Here is a 24,695-nt window from a genome sequence, read left to right as displayed (position 1 = left end):
CACTAGCTTTAGATTTTTTTTTCTTTTCCTCAACTTTTTGAAAAATGTGATGCTTCTCTTCCACTCGAATAAATGTAGGCTTTTAAAGGAGTATCAATGCACAAGGATTCTTATTTAAACTTTCAGAGATTAAATTTATTCAATTTATGATTAAGTGAGGTTGAAGCAATAGCAAAGATTGGAAAGGCTAAGTGGTCTTTGACGCTGAATATGTACAAGCACACAAAATTATTTATGGTTCTTGAAGTAGTATGGTATACACTGAGTGAGTTGTACGTTGTATGTATGTGAATAGTTTCTTATAATAGCACTTTAGATTGTTACGTTGGATCTACTTAGGGAATTCAATCAAAAGTTTGATGCCACGATACCATGCCCAAACAATTTTTCTTATGTTGTTTAACATGGGATATTCCAATAAGTAATCTCTTTTGTTGAACTACACATTTGAAGCTTGAAGTTCATCATCGTTATACTTACTAACATAAGCTAATATCATTACATATATCGCCTTCTTTGCTTTATAACACAATGTCCGAAAGATCTAATATCAGAAAAAGTTTGAAAAACCTTCTTGAATTGGTTGTTTAACCTTAAGGGCATTGCAGGTAGTGGGTTGCTATTCTTAGGAACGCTTCCACCCTTAATTTATTCATCGTAAGCATCTCTTTAATTGCGACTATACTTAGACATTCTACCCATTTGTCATGTTCCTAATTATTTGTGATCAAAAGTTATTCAAGCTGCAAATCGGAGAGATTTGTGTGCGTGATCTCAACCTCAATTTATTTGTGATTATATATTTGGAGATAGTATTTATTAGTGGATACAACTCTTTACATTGTTGTGGATTACTTAGACCTTCAAACAACATGGGCAATAACTCCTTTTATCTTAATTCTTGAATGATCAAACTTGAGCAGTTGCAGTCCAGATAGAATGGGCATTGGTATTAGCATTTGTAGACGTGTTTTGAATTACTCGAGTATGTGGTGCGATTTTTTTTAACCTACTTTTCTAAAATTTGATGATATGCTTGGTACACTTGATATGATTTATTAGTTGTTATGTTTTCTTAAGTTGTTGTTTGTCTTAGAATAATTAAAGTCAAAAATATATTACGGTTAAGGCATTTTAGCGGTCAGATACTCTACTGTTGGGATTGCACTAGAGTGAGGACAAGACAAACAAAATCAGTGGTTGAGATAGAGTCTTCACACATTTATTTGGGGCCAAGAAGTGGCCAATGACAATGTGTATGCTACATTTGAGGTTAGTATTAGACTATATTAGTGAGAGAGAACGGGTAGGTTTTCATAATGATTGAGAATTAAAACCACGTATTCTTCCCAAAATGCTTCATATTCTTAATTTGCTTAATGAAACCCATGACCCTATGCAATCCCCACTCTCCGCTCTTTCTCCAAACCCCTCCCGCAGCTTTCAGTTTGAGTGTCGCCGATATCACCATGAAAAAGGGGAATCAAGGGGAGTAGTTCACTTCCATTTCCATAAAAATAGGTGAGTTGTTTCTTCTTTTTCTTTAATGCAAAAGCCTTACTAATCGCTGAATATAGTTTTACGCCAAGTGGTACTCTTGATTTAGTATATTGTTTTCCTATCTCTAATGCAAAAAGAATTTATCTATTCATCTGCTCATGGTAGCAATTCTCCTTGCAAGTCACCTTACATCTCATCTTTTGCCTTTTCAGGTCTTGGTTCAGAGAAACAATTACACATTCATTTTTGTCATAAGCGTAAGTACATACACCATAATGTTGAACTCTATCTTGAAAAATATATTCCCCGTGCTATTATTAGAGTAGTTGTTTATTTCAAAAACATTTTGTATGTTATTAGTCTCTACATCAAGTGGCTTAGATAACCAAATAACAAAATCAATAGTGTTTTGGAGGCTAAGATTGATGAAAGCAAGTTAATTTAACTAAGACCATCATACAAGGTAAGTTATTCGGAACATATTTATTTTTAAGCGCAATTGGTAACTTTCATACCTGAACTATTTCTTTGATCCACTTTATTGATTGTGCCTCTTTACGGTACTCTCCTTCATTATTTTCCCATTTTTATTTTGTGGAGTTTTGATGGTCAGTCATTGATTATTTGCTTATCTTTTTGTTGAGCCATGCTTATGGGAGACCTGTGATTGGTTCGGAATGCTTAGCGATAGTGAAATTAATATATGAAAATGTAAGGTCACGGCCAATCCAACCAAAGACTCGGACATTTCAGTCCACCGTCGATAAATGTAAATTTGGTCAAGGTGTTATACAACCTTGAGCCTAGAATGGGGTGCTTACTAAGTTGTTCAATGAGGAGTTGGGTTTCATAAAAGTGTGTAGGGATTTCGAAAAGATCTTCCTGGATGCATGAGTACGTGTTCTCAAACTTATACACTGTCCATCTTGATATTCTCCATTCAGTGGCCAAATCGACCCAACGTAAAAGTTGCTTATACAATTTTTTTTTATTTGTTTTAGTGCCATATGTATCATAATTCATTTTCTTCCACGTCATGAAAATTTTCAAATAATAAGCTGATGGTTTGTTTTGGATCCACGTATTATATTGATTTGTACGTAGCATATCCCGACATCAAAAATTAGTCACCCATACTTCTTTTCGTTGGGGGTTCTCCTAATTTGCTTTGTAGTTCGATTTTGTTGTTACATTATCAATGTTTTTTTTTTAATGGTAAGCATTGCAGGGAGGCATAGGTTGGACTACAGTGGAATTTAACTGATCTAGCTTGGAGTTTTTATTGAGCATAGGCTGCAATGCTGCATTAGACATGTTTGGATGAAAGTTGTATGGGGCAAAAGCTTCGACAGACACATTCCTTCTAAAATATTTGAATTTTAGTTGTTTTGATCACTTGGCACACCTCATTATGGGTTTGTCTAAAATTGCTTGCTAGATCATGTTGTAACCAAATTTTAACTTTTTTTTTCTTCTTTTTTGGTAAATGTTGAGGATTGCAGGTTGTTAAAAGTGGAATAAGGAATTCAGGGAGGTACTTGATTCAATTGACACGACGATTTTGCAGTTACAGTGAAAGCCGGTGATTCAAGTTCAAATACAGCGCTAAAGAACATTTATTCATAGTAAACACCTTTATTCACCTGGCACACCACACACTACAAGAGACCTTTCCAGTACAAGTTGATCTGGCTTGGTGAAAGTGGCACAGGCCGGCCAAAAGCTTAGGCATCACATTCCCTCTTGAGTGTGTTATCAATATCCAAGTTGCTGTTAGAAAATGGACGCAATATGAAGTTGTTGTTAGAAAATGGTATTTCATGGGTGTGGTGGCGGGAATTAAACTTATAATAATATGGAAACATCAATTTTTAGACGGTCTTCGCGTGTTCAAAACAAGATATGTAAGCGTCAATGGTCAATCTTTTCAATCTATATTCCTTGGCTTTCCTTGGTAATAACAGGATTTTAGAGAGTTCTCATCAATTTATATTCTTTGGATTATTTTCTTTTGGTAACAGGATTTTAGAGTCATGTATGCATGTGCAATACTTGAGTCAACTATCTCATATGGAAGCGCAAAATACAAGTTGCTCGCTGTTAAGTTATTTTATGGCAACACTAGTACCTTTTCTTTTGCATTAGGTATTCAATTAAAAGTTGAATTGCAGGCTACTAGAGACATAGCAGAAATAAAAACATTATTTTATCTTAACAGGTAATTAGTAGTGAACAAGAAAAAAAGAGACAACATAAAGAATAAGATAGTGTACCAATATTTATCTCCATCATTTTATTCTAATTAATTCTACATAATATTAATCAAGAAAGCATTAAAACAATCCATGCCAAAGGCACGGGTAATACCTAGTAGTATAACATAGGAGCTTAACCCAAAAGGGGTAAATAGAGACAAGTAGTGGTAACTTTGGAACCATGAGATGAGAAAGAAAAATCAAGGGCTAGGAAAAGACCGAAGGAAGAGTATAAAGCCCAGAAGAAATCAAAGACCATACATTAATATTGAACAGTGGAAAATGCACCTAGTGAAACACATCATCACCTTTTTTTTCTCAAATGTTGACATGTCAGTTTTTTGGGGCAAAAACAATCATTAACAAAAAAAAAACTAAATCCATGCCCAAAAAAATAATCATTCCCTCTTTTCAATTGTTCGCCATCTCAACTCAACTTCATGAGCAAAACCTCCTCATTCTAGCTTCCTCATCAAATATTCGTCGGCAACAAATTCATTGAATTCGTAAGAAAAAAAAGTGTATAAAAAAAACCCACTCTCTTCAAATTCTAACATTGTCAGTTCAAAGAATATCCTAACATCTTGGAGATTCATTATGTGTTCTTGGTGTGGAATAAATTCTTGCATCCAACACTTGCTTCTAATGTATGAAAGATTGCTCATAAATCATAATTGTGTGAAAGATGTTGCTATCGTGCTATTTTTTAGTATGTTAATTTGAAAACTTTTCTAAAAATTTATTAATTTTCAAGAAAAATGATATCGTGCTACCATTGAGAAGGATAAGAAGCGTGTGTTGGACAGCAGCTACATACCTTTTTTTTTTCTCTCCCAAATTCTACTCCATCTGTGAATCTGTGATGGTGGTATTCAATACACATGTTTACTTATTGATTGGACTCTAAACTTAGCGGGGGTAATGTTTGTGTATTTTCAAGGTTAATAGCAGCTGTTTTTTAGTAAAAATGGTCACTATGCTTGGGGAAAACAATACTCTTTTCCGAAATATCATCTTTTGTTATTTTTGTAGCCCCTTAAGTTCAATAAAATCCTTAATCCATATTCCACCACAGAATTAAGTCGAATTCTATGGAACCAATCGACGATACTTACCTAGATGTGATTATCGTTGGTCAATGTCTGATGCCTAGATCAAACATCGACCTCTATATGGTGCTTCATGGAATAATTATTCTGGATGTGTGTGTGTGCCTGTCTTGTACTCTTGTATACTGGATCCTTGGAGAGGCATGTGGCATTCTCCCAAGTCCCATCCCTTGCAGATTTTATATGATTTCACATGCTCAATCATCACAAAAGAATTTGGCCCTATAACTTGAGGAGAGCAAAGAAAAAACATTCAACATATATACATATCCTAGGCTCTTAGAAAGCACAGTAGGCATTTCACAACAATTTCATCCCTCTCAAATATTTTCCTGGGTTAACTAGTATTACCCTCCATTAAATGAGTAGGTTCTCTCCCCCCCAATACATGGTCAATCCAATTTGACTTTTGTTTTGTGTATATTAGAGGGAGGGGGAGGGAGACCCTAATTTCCCATCTAGTGGGGAGGGGGTAAATCCTAATTTACTCATCTTGGGGTACTAGTTAACCCTATTTTCTTTAACTATCAAAAACTTGGTCCATGTCCTATGCCCGACATCATTCCATTATATGCAGTCTCAAACTCTCAGTTCTGGATCTTCTCGCTCAAACTCTTCCATGCCATGGCATGGTCCAATAGCGCAATACATGCGTGCTAGGCAAGTAGCTGTGTGGTACTGTAATACATAATACAAAATGTTGCAATATATTGCGATAAATATTGAGATTTCAGTAAAGAATACATAAATATCACAATATGTTTAGAGATATATAAGACTGCAAATATCAATAATATTTCAATAATATTTACGATATTTGGTGATATTTTGTGTAGGTAACAATTTTATTTAATATTTATCATTATATTTTAAATAAATATAAATGATATATCGTAATATATCAAGAAATATCTATAATATTCACGATATTTTAGATATATCTACGATATTTACATATGAAACAATATAAAATGTCTCCAAAGAGAGATATATCTACCATACATATTAAGAAATTGAGTATCGATAAATACCCACATCCCGATATTTTTTATTATGCGTACTGAACCCAAGTCAAAACCCTCTTTAATTATGTTGACCACAATCCCAAAGTAACAATATGACGGGCAAACTTATCTCGAAATATTGACCAATGGATCAGTAGAGAGTTGATATTTCATATTTCACCTGCAACCTCATTGCAATTTTTTCCTTCATTGTTTTGAGTAAGCGGCAGCTACAACGACTGCAGTTTAAAATTGCTTGGTGAGCTTTCTCTACCCTTGCCCTCTTTTTTAAACAAGTGAATGCTCTTTACTTTTAGGAATGTTTCGTTTAGTAGTAGTAGCAGTAGATCAAAGGGGTTTTCGTTTACTCAATATTCAACAACAGTAGTGCGTTTTGTTGAAACTCCATTTTTCATTAGACCCATTTCTAGCAAACCCACACATGAACATCCCTTCGCAGTCTCTTACCTCGTTGATTCATGTGGACTGTCTCATGAGAAAGCTGTTTTTGCATAAAAAAAAGTCCAATTTGAGACCTCCACCAAACCAGATTTAGTCCTCACCTTGTTTAGAGAACATGATTTCCCCAATACCCACCACATCTCCAAAATCATCCAAAAGTACCCCTCACTGCTCCTAGCCAAGGTCGACAAAACCCTTCAACCCAAACTCGATTTTTTGAAAGTTACTGCAGAACTGGATCTACTAAAGCTGAATCAGAAGCCATCAAACCATGTTTCTCCCGAACCTGGTTATATAGTGGCAGATACTCCTTGGCCAATAAAAAACCATCAATCTCAACCTTCTCGTTGACAAAGGCAGAAGTGCTCTGAAAAGTCTTTCTTTCTCCTCAATCCCCCCAGCATCAACAACTTCAGTTGGCAATCCAATATTATCACCTACCTCCATCAAACGCATTTTATGCCCTGCCTTGTCTCTAACAACTGTTATTAGCTCTCTGCTAGCTATTCCTGCATCATTCCCACTCTCGTCTCGCTTATTAGCACCCATATCTTGCTCACCACTAACGGCTGGAGTATTTGTTTGACCTTTGAAGGCTAACAAACTCACATCCTGCATATAAATACCACGTATACAACGAAGTAATGAGTTTGATACCTACGTAGTTCTACAACTGCAAGCTCTAGTGAGGTATATTAGTTTCTATTATGAGATTAAATAAAAGACGGAGAACTGAACAATGTGAGTGCAATTGCATACTCATATAAGCGATGAATATGAGCTTAAATAAAATACAAACGTTTTTGTGTATATTTACCCCTTGTCGATCATCATTAAACCTGCGTGCTGTTGATATGATTTTTGTGCCTCTACATCGCTGTAAAGTTCTTGTTAACCGACGAGCAATAGATCTTGAGAGGACACTATTTCAAGTCTCGATCAAGTGCTAGGGTGAAGGAAGTGTTAGCATGTGTATTTAAGCCCATGGCTAAACCGACCGTGGCTTTGATAAAAATCAATTATCATTGTGACTCATCGGCTTGGGCTATGCGAATACAATGCTTTTAAAATAAAGCATCTAAGCAAGAAACCAACCAATTCTTAGTATTAGTTGTCACACCCACTTCAGTTAATTCAGTTAGTATTAGTTGTCACACCCCGAATTTCGACAGAATTTGGAAAAACAATATTTGTTCCCGACTCTTCGATTTTCGAGGTGTGATGCACTCTCAACTCCCAAAAACTCATAATCAGTTTAAATACGCGGATAATTAAAAACTAATAAAAAATTTCAAATAAACAAAAGTCCTCTTCATTACCAAAACTCGCAAATATGATTAAATTACAAATCTCCTTTCCACCTTCTTTAATTATAATTACAACTGAAAATACAAAACAACATTTGTCTCAACTAAATCTATTACACCTTAAGGGAAAACAAAACATATCCTGAAAGTGACGCTAATGCAAACCACAAGCAGCAACCAACCTTCTTCAACACTAAACCTATCAAGACTTATCAACTATGTTCATTTAATGAACATACCCAATAAGCAAACATGCAAATCGGGTCAGCATTATAAACAATGCTAGTGTGAGTAGCCCTAAAATATAATATATACTTTTACATATATTTACACACTAAATAAGGCAGTTAGTTCCTCCACCGAGGCGCCTTAACCTCCAACGAATAACACAACACCCTTAAGTACAATAATTAAGACAGGTAGTTCATCCACTGAGACGCTTTAGCTTCCCAACAATAATACAAAGGCATTTAGTTCCTCCATCGAGGCGCCTTAGGTTCTAACTAAACTATTAACCAGCCAAACATATTCTATACTTACCGCATTTCATGCTCAATTACAGAGTGGGTCGTCTCTGCACAAGTAATTAGGTTTACCCACCCTTCTACAAAACCATATACAATCATATATTTAAAGATATATCATTAACCAACGTATTACCATAATTATATTATTTAAGGCTTTCTTTGCGTGTCCTTAAAACCACGTCGTATTTATGTCTTACCTAGTTTCTCTGACTACCACAATTGCTACCCAACGCCGAACATGTACATCCACATGCCTCCCCTCACATAATGAACCACTCCGTACATAGCTACCATGAGCAGGATGTCGCACACCAGGTAACCCTCACAGGAAAGCCATTATGTAAGTACTACCACTATTCGGCATAAAATATCGCGCGTCTCGTTCTAATTTTGCGAACGGAATAATCAAGCCACTATTCGGCTACGCTAGAAGGGCCATTCAGATTCACTAAAACGCCAGAAGGGTTAATCATATCACATACGCCCATCACAAGGGCCAAATCACATGAGTTGTGGTAGCTAGGTTCTAGGATTTTCGTTACGTAATTTATTCAAGTGTCATACATTTATATCTCATAATAATTCTTATTCTATCTCATGTCAGTATACTTAATTGTACTGAAGCTCAACGTTTCTCGTTATAATACAATCCACATTATCACATGTCAATACTATTTATTGTACGATATCCAAGCATCTCTATATCAAATCTCAAAACTTAATATTTCACGTGCCAATCATATATTGCACTACCTCATATGAAATATATCAAGCCTTCATAAATAATACAATTCATTTAAGTAGCAACTCATAATAGTAATCAATCATATAATGTATCCGTTCAATATATTTATGTGACACCATCAAAGGCACACATTATTTCCATTTGTGCACAATATAAATAGTATATAAATAACCAAAATATATGTTCATTTTACCAATGTCAAAATGAAACGACTTTAAAAAGAAAGAATAACTCAAGTCAAAATATCACGCATAATTATTCGAGTCCAAATCATAAGTCAAGTCAAACTGATCAACCGTCAATGCATTTACTAAAGTCAATGAATTGAAGTCCAGATATAGTGTAATTCTCATAGAAACGTATATATCTAAGTCTTATAAGAATTCCCTCTTATTTATTACGCAATATTTTATATGCTTTACACACTACTCACGTCAAATCTCAATTAGATAATGACAAACTAATTTATACATGCTTCCATAATATTTTAGCATTTGCTTTGTCCATACAATTTACAACATAAAACGTAGCACAATTAAACAGTCCACCGTCCACAATCAAAGCCCAAAAATCTAAATATTTAAAGACCTCATTTGGATCTATATTAAGTTATATGAACCGGCCCCAAAACAAACTTAGAAATTGGCCCAAAGAATACATGAAATTTTGTCCCAAAGACTAAACTGAAAAGGCCCAAACAACAAACTTATTTCGGCACAACCAAACAAAATAGAACTGGCCCAACCAAACCAAATAGAATCGGTCCCAAAAAACTAAACCAAACTGGTCCAAACTCAAAAGAAACTTGGCCCAAAACAACTTAAACTAATGTGGACCGGCCCAAGACTTAAACTAAAACTGGTCCAAAACTTAACTAAACTGGTTCGGCCCAACAACTAAAACTAAAGCCAAAAACTGAAACCGGCCCAAACCAAATAGATTCTGGCCCAAGGCCCAACTAGCCAAACGATGCGTCTCTCCTCACCGCCACTCTCCTCCTCCACCACCCACCACTGACCACCCACCGACACTCCAACTAACCGAAACCACTCAGGAGGAAAAACCCAACCAAAAGACACCGAAAATTGGAAGTGAGATTGCATTCGCGATCTCTGGTCACCCAAACCAAGGTGCACCAATCGATCCAAACTATCGATTCTTCTCCTCCTCTACTCACTTCCTTATTCCACCGGTTTTATCCCTCATGAAAAACCCTACCACTTAATACACACAAAAAATCGATTCATTACTTCGATCCCCCTTCATCAAATCTAGATCTGGTTTCGTGCCGCCATTAACGCCGGACTCAAAGCTTCAATCCGCCCTACCATGGACCAAAATATCGACGATATATCGCCGATATATATCGGTATTTTAGTACACCGATATCGATATTTCCGATATATATCCACCGAATACATAACTCTTTTTTTTCCGATATATATCGGAATTTCCGATATGAAACTTTATATCGCCGATATAATCGATATTTCCGATATAATCGATATATATCGGTTGACATTTTGACCATTTTAAAATATAAATCTGATATTTCCAATATATTTCCGATATTATATTTCCGATATATCCGATATTTTCGATATTTTAAATAGTTTGGACTGGTTACCAAAAAAATAGATATATCCGAAATATCCGATATATCCGATATATATCGGTTTTTGGGTACACCGATATATTCATCGATATCGATATTTTCGGCCTTGCGCCTACTATCCAGCCCCCAATCAACCCTCAACCATAGTTCGTGATTCCGAACGAAACTTCGGAATTCCGCCCGAAATTTTGGTTTTTTTAAAAAAAACCATAATTCCGAATATAGGGTTGAAATATCCGAAATTCCGAGTGTAATAGTGGTCAAAATTTAATGAATTTCGGTTTTTGGATTTGTCGAATTCCGAAATTTCGAACTATGCCCTCAACAACCAATAACCAACCAATAACCAACATCACAACAAAAAAAGGAGTTCAAATCATAATCCGGACAATTTCTTGCGACGCCATTACCGGCCTTTCAAGCTCCAACAGCCCACCCAATTTCAATCCCAACGTCCAACCAACACACCACATACAAAACATAATAAAAGTTCAAACAGTATATAGGGACGACTTCTCTGTCTCACATTTTATCAATAGCTCTGGACAAGTTTTCCGGAGACAGAGTTGGTTCTTCAAACAATAATCAATATGGTAAACATAGTTAACCCGAAATAACATCTACTATCTATATACTAAAGCAGAGACCTCTAATAGAGGATTTTCTCTCTCCTATGTGGCACTCTAATATGAGAGTTAGTTTTTTTTTTTTCTTATGTGAAACTCTAATATAAAAGATAATTTTTTCTAATAGCCTACAATCCCACGTACATAGAATCTCTTTGAAGAGTTTGAGTGTATTTCTAATTCTTATATTTGGAGACTTAGAGTGTATTACAATTTCTTACATATTTGATCAGATAAACAAAATTGCTAAAAAATAGGTGATTTATAAAAGGTAATTTCCTATTACGAATCAAATATTTTTAGTGTTCCAATTCTTATATATTTGATCAAATAAAAAAATTGCTAAAAATATGTGATTTGTAAAACTAATTTCCTATTACAAATCATACAATTTTAATAAGCACCGACTTATTTCAATATATCCTTAACACTTTTTACATAGTTAAAAACAATTATACAAAAAATAACATCACAAAATATATAATGGAATTTTTTTTTAAAAAAAATAACGACAAAACAATAATGACAAATATTTTAAAAAATATATAATATCTTGAATGAAACTAACGTAAAAAACAATTAATGGGAACCGAAAAACGGATGCAAATGCATCAAACTATAACCTCAAATAATATTTAACGTAAAATCCGACCTGGATGCAAATGCAAGTATTAAATTAATCTAACCTTAAAGAATAATTAATGAAAAATCAAAACTTTGATACAAATACATCAAACTAACATAAAAAAATAATTGTCGGAAAATCGAAACTGGATGCAAATCGTTGAGCTAACCCTCAAAGATTAAATTAATGGAAAATCGAAACCGGATGATCTCCATTTGAACTAACTCAAAAGAAAAATTAATTATAAATTAAAACATGATGCAAATGTGTGGAACTAATCTTAAAATTAATTAACCGGAAATCGAAAATCGGAAACTAGATGCAAATTCAATTTTATCAAATAATAAACGAAATCGAAAACTAGATGAAAATACATTAAACTAATCTCACAAAATAATTAATTAATGGAAATTAAAAACCGATGTAAATGCATTGAACCGACCTCAAAAACAATTAATGAAATTGAAAATTAGATGCAAATGTATTGAACTAATCGAAAAAGAATAATTAACGAGAAATCGAACCTGGATGCAACTACATTGGCGATCTCAAAAAATAAATAACTGGGAATTGGAATTGGATGCAACTACATTGAACTAACCTCAAAATATAAATAATGAAAAATCATAAAACTACTACGCAAATACATTGAACTAACCCTCAAAACATAGTTGGGTTATATTGTGGTAATATTTCGATAAGTATAGTTTTGCATTTAAAATGGTGTTTATCTTATCTCTTTCAGATGATTGGGAACTCCTTGCTATTCAAGTAAAGCTTCAATTTATATGAACTTCACCTTATTATGCAATCTCACAAAAAACTTCAATCAAACTTCATTATTAAACAACAAAATGAAGTTGAAGGATTTTATCAAATCTGAGTTATTTTTTTTTTAATGGAGAGTGAGGTTTTCATGTTATAAGAAATTTGGTTGAGTGATTAATATAATATTAATATATAATAGTTATGCATATTTACAAATATTTTTGAATAATTAATATAACAACACCCGCTCATAGATAATCTTTGAATATTCCACATAGTGAGTCATGCATAATTTAAATAATAATTAATGGAAAATCGAGGGCCGGATAATCTTCGATGATCCCACATAAGAAATCAAGCATAATTTACTTTATATGTCATGTTTGCGAGGACACTCTGGATGAATCGATAGAAGTTGGTATTACACCACATTGGATAATTAAAAGAAAAATCGAAACTGGATTTAAATACATAATAGAGCTCAAAAGAGTAATTAACAAAAAATCGAAAATTTTATGCAAATCAATAAACTAAACTTAAAAAGTAATTAACTAAAAATCGGGCTTCCTGCAATTGCATTAAACTAACGTCGGATAATAACTAATGGGAAATTAGAAATTGGATGAAAATCCGCGAAAAATAATTAACGAAAATCTAAAGCGGTATGCAAATACATCAAACAAACCTCATATAATAATTAATGGAAAATCGAAAACCTGGATCAAATACATTGAACTAACCTCATAGAATAATTGGTGGAAAATCGAAACTAAATGCAAATACATTGAAATAATCTCGAAAGAATAATTAATCTGAAATCGAAACCTGGATATAATTGCGTCGAACTAACCTCAAAGCATAAATAATCGAAAACTAAATCAAATCGTTGAACTAACTTTAAAGAGTTATTAACACGAAATCGGCGAATCCAAATGCAACGAACTAATATCAAAGACTAATTAATTAAACATTGAAAAATGGATAAAACCTGCGTTGAACTAATCTAAATGAATAATTAATGGGAAATTATATTATAAATTTGATGTAATCTGCGTTGAACTAACCTTAAGAAATAATTAACGAAAATCGAAACTTGATGCAAATGCATTGAACTAACTTTAAAGAAAAATTAACACAAAATCGAAAATTGGATGCAACCGCATTGAACTAACCTCAAAGAATAATTAACGGAAAACTAAAAAAGCTGGATGCAATCCATTAAACTAAAATCGAGATTAATTAACGAAAATCGAAATTGGATGCAAATGCATTGAAATAGCCTAAAAAAATAGTTAACTTTCGGATGTAACATCATTTTAAATGTCTCCGTTTTTAGCCTTCACATGAGTAATTAGGAACCAAAAAGCGAAAGTGAGTTTATAAAAACAGACTTTCTTATATGTATGCAAACCGTATAGAAATTGTAAACTATCGAACTAACCTAGAAAAACAATTAATGGGAAATCGAACCTGGATGCAAATGTATTGAACTAATCTCAAAAGAGTAATTAATGGGAGATTGGAACACGGATGCAAATGCAATGAACTAATCTCAAATACTAATTAACGAAACATCAAAATTGGATGCAACTTTCTTGAATTAACCTTAATGAATAACTAACGGAAATCATAAAGTGGATGTAATTTTGGCAACTAACCTCGAATAATAATTAACGAAAATGGAACTTGATCTGTTGCGTTGAACTAACCTCAAAGAATAATTAATGAGAATTTGGAAACTAGATGCAACGTCTTCACATTAAACTAACCTCGAAAAATAATTAATGAAAAATCGGAAACTTAATGCAAATACATTGAACTAATAACCCTAAAACATATTTGTATTATATGTAGGGGAATAAATGTCTCGACAAATATAGTTTTACATTTTAAGTAGTGTTTATCATAATTCTTTTATTGTGATTGGGAATGTTTTCTTTATTCAAGTAAAACTCATATTATCTTCGCCACCATAATTCTCATGAAAACTTCAATCAAACTTCTATTGTTATACCTAATAATAAAAAGAAGTTCGGTAAGTTTTATCGAGGTTTGATGCTTCCTTTTTATAAAGCTATGCATAGTGGTGCAAAGAAATTTAAATGAGTAATTAATATAATTTTTATATCTCATAATGCATAGTTCTTAATATTTTTTTAATAATTTAATATAACGGCACCGATTAAGTAAAACACGTTCATATGACAAATCTGTTCAAGTGAGAGTAGTGTATTATTTGAGGATATGGAAACAATCAATCTGTTTTAGTGATTTGTACACATTAGTACGTAAAAATTGGCGGTGATGATTTCTTGCTAAATCACAATAAATATAATAAAACTATTATACAAGCTAGATCGAAGTTTAAGATAATTCTATTTGAAAATTACGGATTAATATCTTAAACCACAAAGTGAAGAGGCTATTTCAATTTGATCCCTTAGTTTCCAAATACTTATGCACCATAATCAATCCCATTAACGTATTTAGGTTTATTTTTAATAAAAATATATTGTGATTCAAAAATTTGTCGCTAAATCACCATAAATCTAAAAAAACTATTATACAAATTTAGATCGAGTTTAAGATAATTCTATTTGAAAATTCTTGATTAATATCCTAAACCACAAAGTGAAAAGGTTATCTCAATTTGATCTCTTAGTTTCCAAGTACTTATGCACCATTATCAATTTTCATTAATGTATTTCGGTTTATTTTCAATAAAAATATATTCGATTCAAAAATTTGCCGCTAAATCACCATAAATCTAAAAAAAAAAAAATTATACAAGCTAGATCGAGTTTAAGATAATTATATTTGAAAATTATGGATTAATATCATAAACCACAAACCAAGAGGCTATCTCAATTTGATCCCTTAGTTTCCAAGTATTTATGCACCATAATCAATCTGCTTTCATTAACTTATTTCAGGTTTATTTTCAATAAAAATATATTCTTATTCAAAATTTGTGTAAAGCATTTTGTGAAAACCTTTTCAAAGACACAAAAATATTTAATAGATCGGTATGCCCGTCCAAAATCTAGTGTCGTACTAAAACAGAACCATAACACACCAAAACAGAATCCTAATACAGTATGTGAACAGAAAAGAAATCGACGGTAACAAGAATTTTATAAAATAAAAATTCATAAAATATCTACTCACCTGTATTAAAAACTCTACGAATCCCTCATCGTCCGAATTGTTGCGCTCCAAATCTCTAGCAAGCGAGCCGCCTCCATTTTATTTTATTTTTTTATCTAAAAACCCTATTCTCTGGAAAAATATGAATATATACCTGGAAAACCTAAGCCCAACACAGACTCGGGCCCAGAAATCAGGCTGACATATCCCAAATCCAATCCAACAAATTTTAAATAAATAAATACATATTACAAATACGGGCGTTACATTAGTGCTAGTCGTCAATACTTACAACTATATCTCAACGTTTATCCTTTGTATATGAGTGAAATTCCAGCATGCACTTTCTATTGGTCACCCTCCCCCTACCTAAACAGACGATTCTGCAATTAGCATTTTCATCAATTAAAAGGTCTACCTTACATGAAAGAATTCAGTAAATGTTTCTCCATGTTGGTTTGAGGTTTAGCAAACTTAATCATTGAGAGTATTCTTCGCAACCACAATATTGAGAATGAAATCGGACACAGAGTGTTGAAATAACTGTTCTGGACATGGAATGCAATGAGGATAGTTTTTATCATGTTTTTACTGAGATATTGGCCAAAAATGACACCTTAGTGTAAATCCACGACATGATAAGGAACCAATAAGATGAATAAAGAGAAAATATATACATTCCAAAAGGTCATAATTGATAACTTATCCCTTAGTAGGTAGTTGGGAATCAAACAATGTAGTATCAGTAAAAACAAGGAATGCCCCATACGCATAAAGATGATTCACAGAAAAAAGAAAAGAAAAGTTTGTTGGGCTTCATACCTTCAAGTTACATGCGTTGCAGATCACATTCCAATCAATGAGATGCTACATTGATAGTCCCGGCCAATGTAGTAGTACCTCTTAAGAAAAAGAAAAAAAATAATAATATAAGAATTACAAAAGTCTGCATACCCTACCATTTGGAGTAACCATAGGATTAGTGCTAAACTTCTTAAACTGTAAGTGTAAGCACTCCATTATATTTGGCGCTAGACATACTTACTACAACCAAACCCACACCTGGTTTAACAGAATGGATGAAAAGAGGCATGCATGAACTCGATGAGTACCCAAAACAAAGTATTTAACACTAAATCGAGTGCACTAAATAAATAAACTTTAAAGGTTCTCTTGGTAAGAATTACATGAACTTGATCGCCAATGGTTACCTTATTAACTACGTACCAATGCAATATCAAGGTAATATAGAAAGCTCTAATTAAAGTGACTCTTGAGTTTGACGAATGGTCACACTTAGAATTCTTTTAATGTATGTATCTATATAATTTAGTTATATATGAGCTAGTTAATCAATTGAAATCAAAGGTCAAAATAGAAATTATGCTTCATGAATCAGATATTGGTTTAATATAGCACATAACTTTTCTTATGCGCATATCGATTAAACCAATCAATCTGGTCTTATATATGTTTCATTTTGTGCAAAGTAATGACTTGTTAACACGAACAAATATTGCAATATACAAATATTTAGATCAAAACAGAGCCAAAAGGATATTTAAGAATTATTATACCAACAATTTTTGTGATGTTTAGACCAAAAGAGAAAACGGATATTATAAATTTATGTTTAAAATAAGGAGATTATAACTTTTGTAGAAGTATGACAGTAGCTAATGTACATAAAAAGTAAAATTAAAAATGATAATGCAAAGGGCTATGATCAAAATTTTGCCAAAGAGAGTCTTCCACAACTATGCTAAGCTAGTACCCTCTCCTATTATAACTTGATTATCAAACAACTTCAAAAACTTAATTAAAAGGGAACAAATCCAGCATCAATAAGAACATTTAGAACAATATTGAACACCCTCTAGATTCTTAAATTCTTTCACCTCTTGTGTTGCCTGGTAATGTGGTGGTTTCCACGTATTTACATTCACTGTGGTCGCTCCAGTAGCAGTTGGATTCTGATCCTTTACTCTCTTTCTATGTTAATTTAACTTTACAAACATAATAGCACAGCCATGTTCGGGTTTTGGGTGTTTCAAATCTGTGTCCCACACCAGATACCGGTCTGGATACTGACACTCGGACCGTTCCATAACAATAAATTCACTTGCCTAACTACTGGAATCACGAATAAGATGAAGCATCAACTTATGCAACATTGCAGCTATAGAGAAACAGGTCACATCCCAAGCATAATTGTCTAATGGGATCACTTGTCTAATACAGGCATGCTGTTATATACCTGATCATAAATGATTAGAAACCAATAGGGTCATGGCTTTCTTAATGTACCTATCTTATCTTCTTGTCCTAATTTGTCTAGATATAATGAAAGCATAACTGAACCATTTTGGAGGGGAAGCAAGGTTGGTTTTTTATTCTACATGATTTATCATGAATACATGAATATAAACGGGAAAGAATAGTTATGCACGCGTGATATTTCATTTATTGGTACAACTGATTTTGATTATCTAGCCCCTAAACCCTTAAGCCCAACCCCCTTCCCCTACCTCCTTGAATGTGCGAATTGAACCCAAGATTTTTGTGCCCAACCCTCCAAGTCTAAAGGAGACCTTAATCAGATAGTGAAGATAGAAATACAACAACAATGATTATAGCACAGTGATGTTTAAACAAAACAACTATAGGGAGGTCTCTTGGGATGGGAGAGACCAAAACATATGTCTTGGTCTACGTCCGTGTCTTTCCCCAAATCTCCATCTTCCACACTCAATTCCGCATCTTACCAACTGAAACCTTCATCTTCCATCCTCAAATTTCCATATTCTCTATTCCCTTCTTCTAGATTTTGTGTGGTTCTGGTCCTATTCCTCGAATTTATAGTCAGTATATCTCGCGGTATTCTAGTATATATATACCACCAAAGGCATGTTATAGGTTAACTATCTATTTCAAACTCTTGCCTGCTCTCTTCAAGATACTCTTGGAGCAAATGATTTCACTTGAAATGAATTGCAGAAGACCCACTTGTCAAATTTCAAGTATAATAGACATACCAAAAAGATCTACTATATAAAAGACGTACTCTTGGGCTTTATGGCAGGATGATCTTATGATGGTATTCAACCACGATGGATATAGAAACCTATAATGTGACATTAGTTTCTCACTTTTAGCGCTCTTTTAACAACCAATTCTATTTAATTATAAGGTTATTAACATTACATTACATATATTGAGGCTAAGCTATGCTGTAATCACTCATTCACACGTCTAAAGAACGCTAAACACATACAGATTAACTCTTTTAGAATGACTATATAAAAAATTGATGTATCTATATCAAAGGTTTGAGTACTCCTTTGAACGTGCAATGTTCAAGCTAGCTTTTCAAGCTCAACCTACCATAATTAAATAGAACAACCTATCTAATTATCAACAATTATCAAATTACCAAATAGAACAATTTTCTGTTATTCCCTTAAGTTTATGGATTTACATCATGGAATACCATAGGTACACATACACAACACTATTTTTAGAAATCAGAAAATTACCTTTCAATTTTTTTACATTGATCATGAGTGAAGAGGTTTCAAGTCATAGCTTCCCTCGCCATCAACGTGCATATAAATGTAATTGACCATCTGCTGAAAGATTTAATCAAGTAGTGAATAAAAGGAATGAAACAACTTCATGCATTCAAGTAATAGCTTAGGCTCGGTATTATTTTAACATACGAAATTTAAAAATTATAAAAGAACCAAAATATATATTCTCCACTAAAAACTGCATAGTTCAAAAGGCACCCTAACCTAGATACAAAAATTTCATTATTGTCGTCCAAATATGTAACAGGGAAGCTAATCTTGTCCTAAGTCTAAAAAATGTCTTCGTATTCAATTAAGAGCATTATCTATAGTTCTAGCTAGCTATGCATTACATGAATTATTGTTCACTCACATCAGAAGCATTGGAGATTCGCACCTTCAATGCGTTCCATTTGAGAAACTTCAGCTTGGAACTCAAACTTCTTTGCGCTTCCTCAAAATTGACTCTGCTCACCATCAATATCTAGTTTAGGTGGTTTCAGGAGGTCTCATTATCACGTACTCCAATGACCGATCCTGAAAAGCTAACTTTATTCTTCTAAAGGATTATAATAGTAATAGTAGACAACAGTTGACAATAAACCCTTGACTTCCATGTACTAAGAGTCATAGTTTTCTAGTGTGTTGTCCTTTACTGCAAAAGTTTCTATTGGGGTTAATTAAGGTTTCTCATGATAACACCACCCTAAGTGGCTTAAGAAAAAGAAAAAAAATAATAATATAAGAATTACAAAAGTCTGCATACCCTACCATTTGGAATAACCATAGGATTAGTGCTAAACTTCTTAAACTGTAAGTGTAAGCACTCCATTATATTTGGCGCTAGACATACTTACTACAACCAAACCCACACCTGGTTTAACGGAATGGATGAAAAGAGGCATGCATGAACTCAATGAGTACCCAAAACAAAGTATTTAATACTAAATCGAGTGCGCTAAATAAATAAACTTTAAAGGTTCTCTTGGTAAGAATTACATGAACTTGATCGCCAATGGTTACCTTATTAACTACGTACCAATGCTATATCAAGGCAATATAGAAAACTCTAATTAAAGTGACTCTTGAGTTTGACAAATGGTCACACTTAGAATTCTTTCAATGTATGCATCTATATAATTTAGTTATATATGAGCTAGTTAATCAATTGAACCAAAGGTCAAAACAGAAATTATGCTTCATGAATCATATATTGGTTTAATGTAGCACATGACTTTTCTTATGCGTATATCGATTAAACCAATCAATCTGGTCTTATATATGTTTCATTTTGTGCAAAGTAATGACTTGTTAACACCAACAAATATTGCAATTTACAAATATTTAGACCAAAACAGAGCAAAAAAAAAATAGGATATTTAAGAATTATTATACCAACAATTTTTGTGATGTTTAAACCAAAAGAGAAAACGGATATTATAACTTTATTTAAAATAAAGAGATTAGAGAGGGAGAGGATTTTACCTATGAACCAATGTTTTTTGTTTCTTAGATCAGCAAAGAACCTTCCTTTTAAACCTTATTCCAAAATATAACGATAACACCGCTAGCTATATAACAATTTCCTTACAACACATGTGCTATTCGAGATCGCAAGATACAGGTAATGTAGCCGATTCGATTTGGATAGAAAGGATTCAGAAGGAGACATGAGAGGGAAAGAAGAATTGTGGTGAAAGGGTTTTTTGTTTCTCGTTTTTCTCTTAGCTAGCAGTGGCTAGTAACCATTTCTGTTTTGTTAGTGAATTGACAAAAGGTTGTTTTGTTAAAATTTCCACCTTTTTATTGTTTATCAAGCTAGTTTTTTTTTTTTTTTTTAAAGGTTTTTTGGGTGGGGTTTTGAGTTTTGAAGCAAGGTTTATTTCTCTTTTTCTTTTATTTCGGATTGTTACGCGAACAGTTCCCAAAATTGGGCGTGAGTTTGTTTTTTTTTTGCCGAATCTTTGTAAAAGCTGAGGTGTTCATATAAAAGAAAAAAGGGGGTTGACGTATTTCACTGGGAGCATTCTCCACTGTTCAGTATTAATGGTCTTTGATTAGATCACTACTCGTTTTTTAAGGTGTACTCCTGGATTCTTGTTAATTAAGGGCTCATACGATGACTTGGCCCAATCTAATTTTGTTTTTCTTTTAAATGGATCCATCTCATTCTGACATGAATGCCATAATGCCATTTCAAGTCCACATAATCATTTACTGTAGATGCATAATGGACAGGTCCCTACTTTGTGGCATTTGCACTAAAAATAAGTTATATGCATTTAATAGTAGAAATTTTATTTTAACTATAATAATAATATTTCGTTTTAGTTGTGCTTTCTTTTAAAAAAATTTATAACTTAGTACTTGGAACAGGAACTAACTCATTGTAACACTCTTTTTTTCAGTTCAAAACTACTTTGTTTTAGCTCAAGTTATAAACGAAAATTTATTATTATTTTATTTGGTGATTTACAAAATTCCTTTTTTTTTTTTCATTCCAGAAAGCCTTTAGTGGATTTGCCTCGTTTCCTAGCATAATCACCAAGTTGCAAGGAAGTGGAATTGGGGTAGGAAAACCAACTTCATACTTAATCTAGATAATAATTGTGTGTAATACTAAAAGTAACATTTGCAAATACCCATCACTAAATTAAAGCTTAAAAGACTGCTTGTTTCAGATGTAACATTGTAACCCCTACAAGAATCAAAATAAGAACAGAGAAAGGTAAGGGAAGAACGAAAAAGAGAGATAGTACAACTAAATAGTGAATCAAAAAACACTATAACCCATTTGATTCCTACTTTCCACTTCCAACTAATATTATAAGATACATGGCGTACATACTATACGAAGAAAAATAAGAAAACAATGGAAGTATGGAATATTTTATTTTGGTAAATAATAACAGTCTAAGCTACTTTCCATTCGTGGGCATCCTATAGACAAATTAATTATAGGCTCATGTACGGCTAAATAAGTTTTATAAAACACATACCTGAATGGCGTGATCCAAAGCAACCACTCAAATTAAATGCATACCCCTTTCGTCGTTGTACATCAACTCCAAGGTAGGAACATGTCCAAAATGAAGACAAAAAAAATTAGGACGAATAGCTAAAGTACACTTTTCTCCTATACCAAACTATCAATATTTGGTGCATTTCAACCGTGGGTGACTGCTTATATTGTGCGGGAAATCATAATTAATTAGAATAAATAATTAGTGTTATCACCCACGATTGGAAGGAATTAACAGATGGAGATTGCCTTCTAAGTTCCTCAACAATGGGGATTACATTATTATTCAGAACATGTAAAAAAATTCTTTAAAACTTCCACACTTAAAACATTGATGAAGTTAACAGTAATATTACTCGGTCAACTTCATGTATTGTGTAAAAATGTGTTATACACCTATATGTAGTTTGAATGAAGGCAACGATTATACGCTAAGGGTTGATATGCTATATGACTACATTTTACACTTCAGCACCACATAAGCTTATGTTAGGAAACCTATATATGTCCACAAACATATCTTGTAACAGAAACACACCGGGCCGAAGGCAAAACGTCCAAGAATGTTGATGGCCAGAATTGATAGAAATAAAAGTTCATGCCAAAGTGATAAAACGTGCAAATTTCATGATACTAAGCATCAATTTATTTCGTATTATTTAGGGTATAAGCAAGAAAACCATTCCTACTAAAATCCTCCACCATCTTAATTAAATACACTTGAACGATCTCCTAGCAGCAACTATATAATACTATAGGTAACAGTTCAATCTATGCTGCAAAAGCCTAACCACAGTTGATAACATTGTCTCCCTCAAGGTCCTCTCCATTCTGCACAGAAATACACCGAAAAGGAAGGACACAACTGGAAGGCTCAGGGTAAAGCTCTGAGTATACTCTAAGACAATTAATGCTCTTAAAACGGAGACAGCCTAAATGATTAATCCTTTTCCTGACTCTAAGCTTCTGATGACAAAATCTATTGATCATAAGTAAAATATGTACAATTGGAATATGACCATCGGTTTGTATTTTCTTCTGAAAAAAGATGGAAACTAATGACGCCTTCTAACAGGTATTACATCTAATTGTGTGAAAACCATAATCCTTAGGCCACATAATCAATATTAGAGCTACATAAAATCCTTATATGACCTACTTGGCGACTCAATAAAAAAATAAAAATAAAAATACTGACCTTGGAAGTATCAAGAAGAACTACGTCACAGAGAAAAGGTCAACAATGCTATTATCAATCAACAGAAAATAGGTAAAACATGTGTAACACGATGTACATAGCAAGAATTAAAAAGCAAAATCATACTTGGTCATTCCTCATTTGTCCCATAGGAGGATTGAAATTTTGTTGCTCTCCTCCTTGCATGCCATCCCTCTGGTGATACTGGATCTAATCTGGTCACTGGAAGAAAAAGCCTGCCTTCGATTGGACGAAAGAAATGGAAATGAAGACGGGGAGTCAGAAGGGAGCTGATTCAATGGGATCTCCTCTTCCTATTCCTTTCTCTTCTATTACTGCTAGTAATCAATCATAAAGAAGCAGTTGCAGATCAAGCAGAAAAGGTTGCCGCAAGTTCCCTCTCTTCGAAGGCGAGATGCGCGCGATAACTGCACCATTCATGATCAATCCTTGTATCCAGAGATAGATGAGCGAAAGATGGACGAAAATCCTTGAAAGTTGAACTAATTCTTATCGCAAGCTGGTTTACCTCTATTGCTTTCGGTATTTTCTTTAGAAACTTGCTTACTGGTCTTACCACAACCAAAAGGCAAGAAGACTATCTTACGATCTGACCATAGGTTCAGCTTCTATCGTTGCTAGATACCAAGGAGCTCAATGAAGGAAAAGCCCCTACTTCCGTAAAAAGGAAATCGATAATCCGACATCACTACGTGCTGTAGACTAATAGATTCATATTGCCACACTCATCTTGACCCCCACCCAAGGAAGAGAAGAATGGAGAGTTTTGAGGTTTCCGTTTTGGTTTGAAGAAAGTGTATTTTTTTTGGGTATAAGATAAATTATTGCAATAGTTTGATTTACTTGATGATGATGAATGGAGGGCTTGAAGGGATGACTTAGTTTAATTTTGGAAGAAGAACAAGAGAGAGGGTTTGAAAAGATGAATTTTTTTTTTTTAGAATTGTTAACAATTGAAAATAGAGTATGGAAAAAGGGGTTTTGAAAACCGAACCGGTAATTGAACCGATTTTTTGTTAAAATGGTTCAACCAGGTTCAATCATGGTTCGAATTTAGTTTTTTAATAATTATAATAATAAAATGAATAAATACATTTTTTTTTTATTAATTAGTATTATATATTAAAATAAATTTCTTATACAAAAAATACATGATCTTGTTTAGGTGTTAGGTTCAACTCCCCATTATTAAATT

At 33.3% G+C, this 24,695-nt stretch overlaps 1 long non-coding RNA gene across 18 annotated transcripts; it reads right to left on the bottom strand.

Moving 5' to 3' along the window:
• Positions 1 to 2,901: 2,901 nt before the first annotated feature.
• Positions 2,902 to 24,445, bottom strand: LOC147483088 (uncharacterized). 18 transcript variants are annotated; one of them, XR_015203867.1, is made up of 7 exons: positions 23,606 to 24,444; positions 22,259 to 22,324; positions 19,633 to 19,796; positions 19,227 to 19,319; positions 16,513 to 16,592; positions 15,712 to 16,073; positions 2,902 to 3,270 (listed from the first exon to the last, which is right to left on the bottom strand). It is a non-coding gene; the product is annotated as an uncharacterized LOC147483088 (long non-coding RNA). The 18 variants fall into 18 exon arrangements; XR_015203866.1 differs by lacking the exon at positions 2,902 to 3,270 and adding an exon at positions 4,754 to 5,542; XR_015203858.1 differs by lacking the exon at positions 2,902 to 3,270 and adding an exon at positions 5,814 to 6,942 and having other exon boundaries at positions 15,712 to 16,059; positions 23,606 to 24,445.
• Positions 24,446 to 24,695: the final 250 nt, after the last annotated feature.

The sequence above is a fragment of the Coptis chinensis genome, chromosome 8, assembly GCF_015680905.1.
Source record: "Coptis chinensis isolate HL-2020 chromosome 8, ASM1568090v1, whole genome shotgun sequence".
In the NCBI taxonomy this organism is placed as follows: domain Eukaryota; kingdom Viridiplantae; phylum Streptophyta; class Magnoliopsida; order Ranunculales; family Ranunculaceae; genus Coptis; species Coptis chinensis.
Note: the sequence above shows the minus strand (reverse complement) of the source record. Positions and strands in the feature narration are given on the sequence as shown.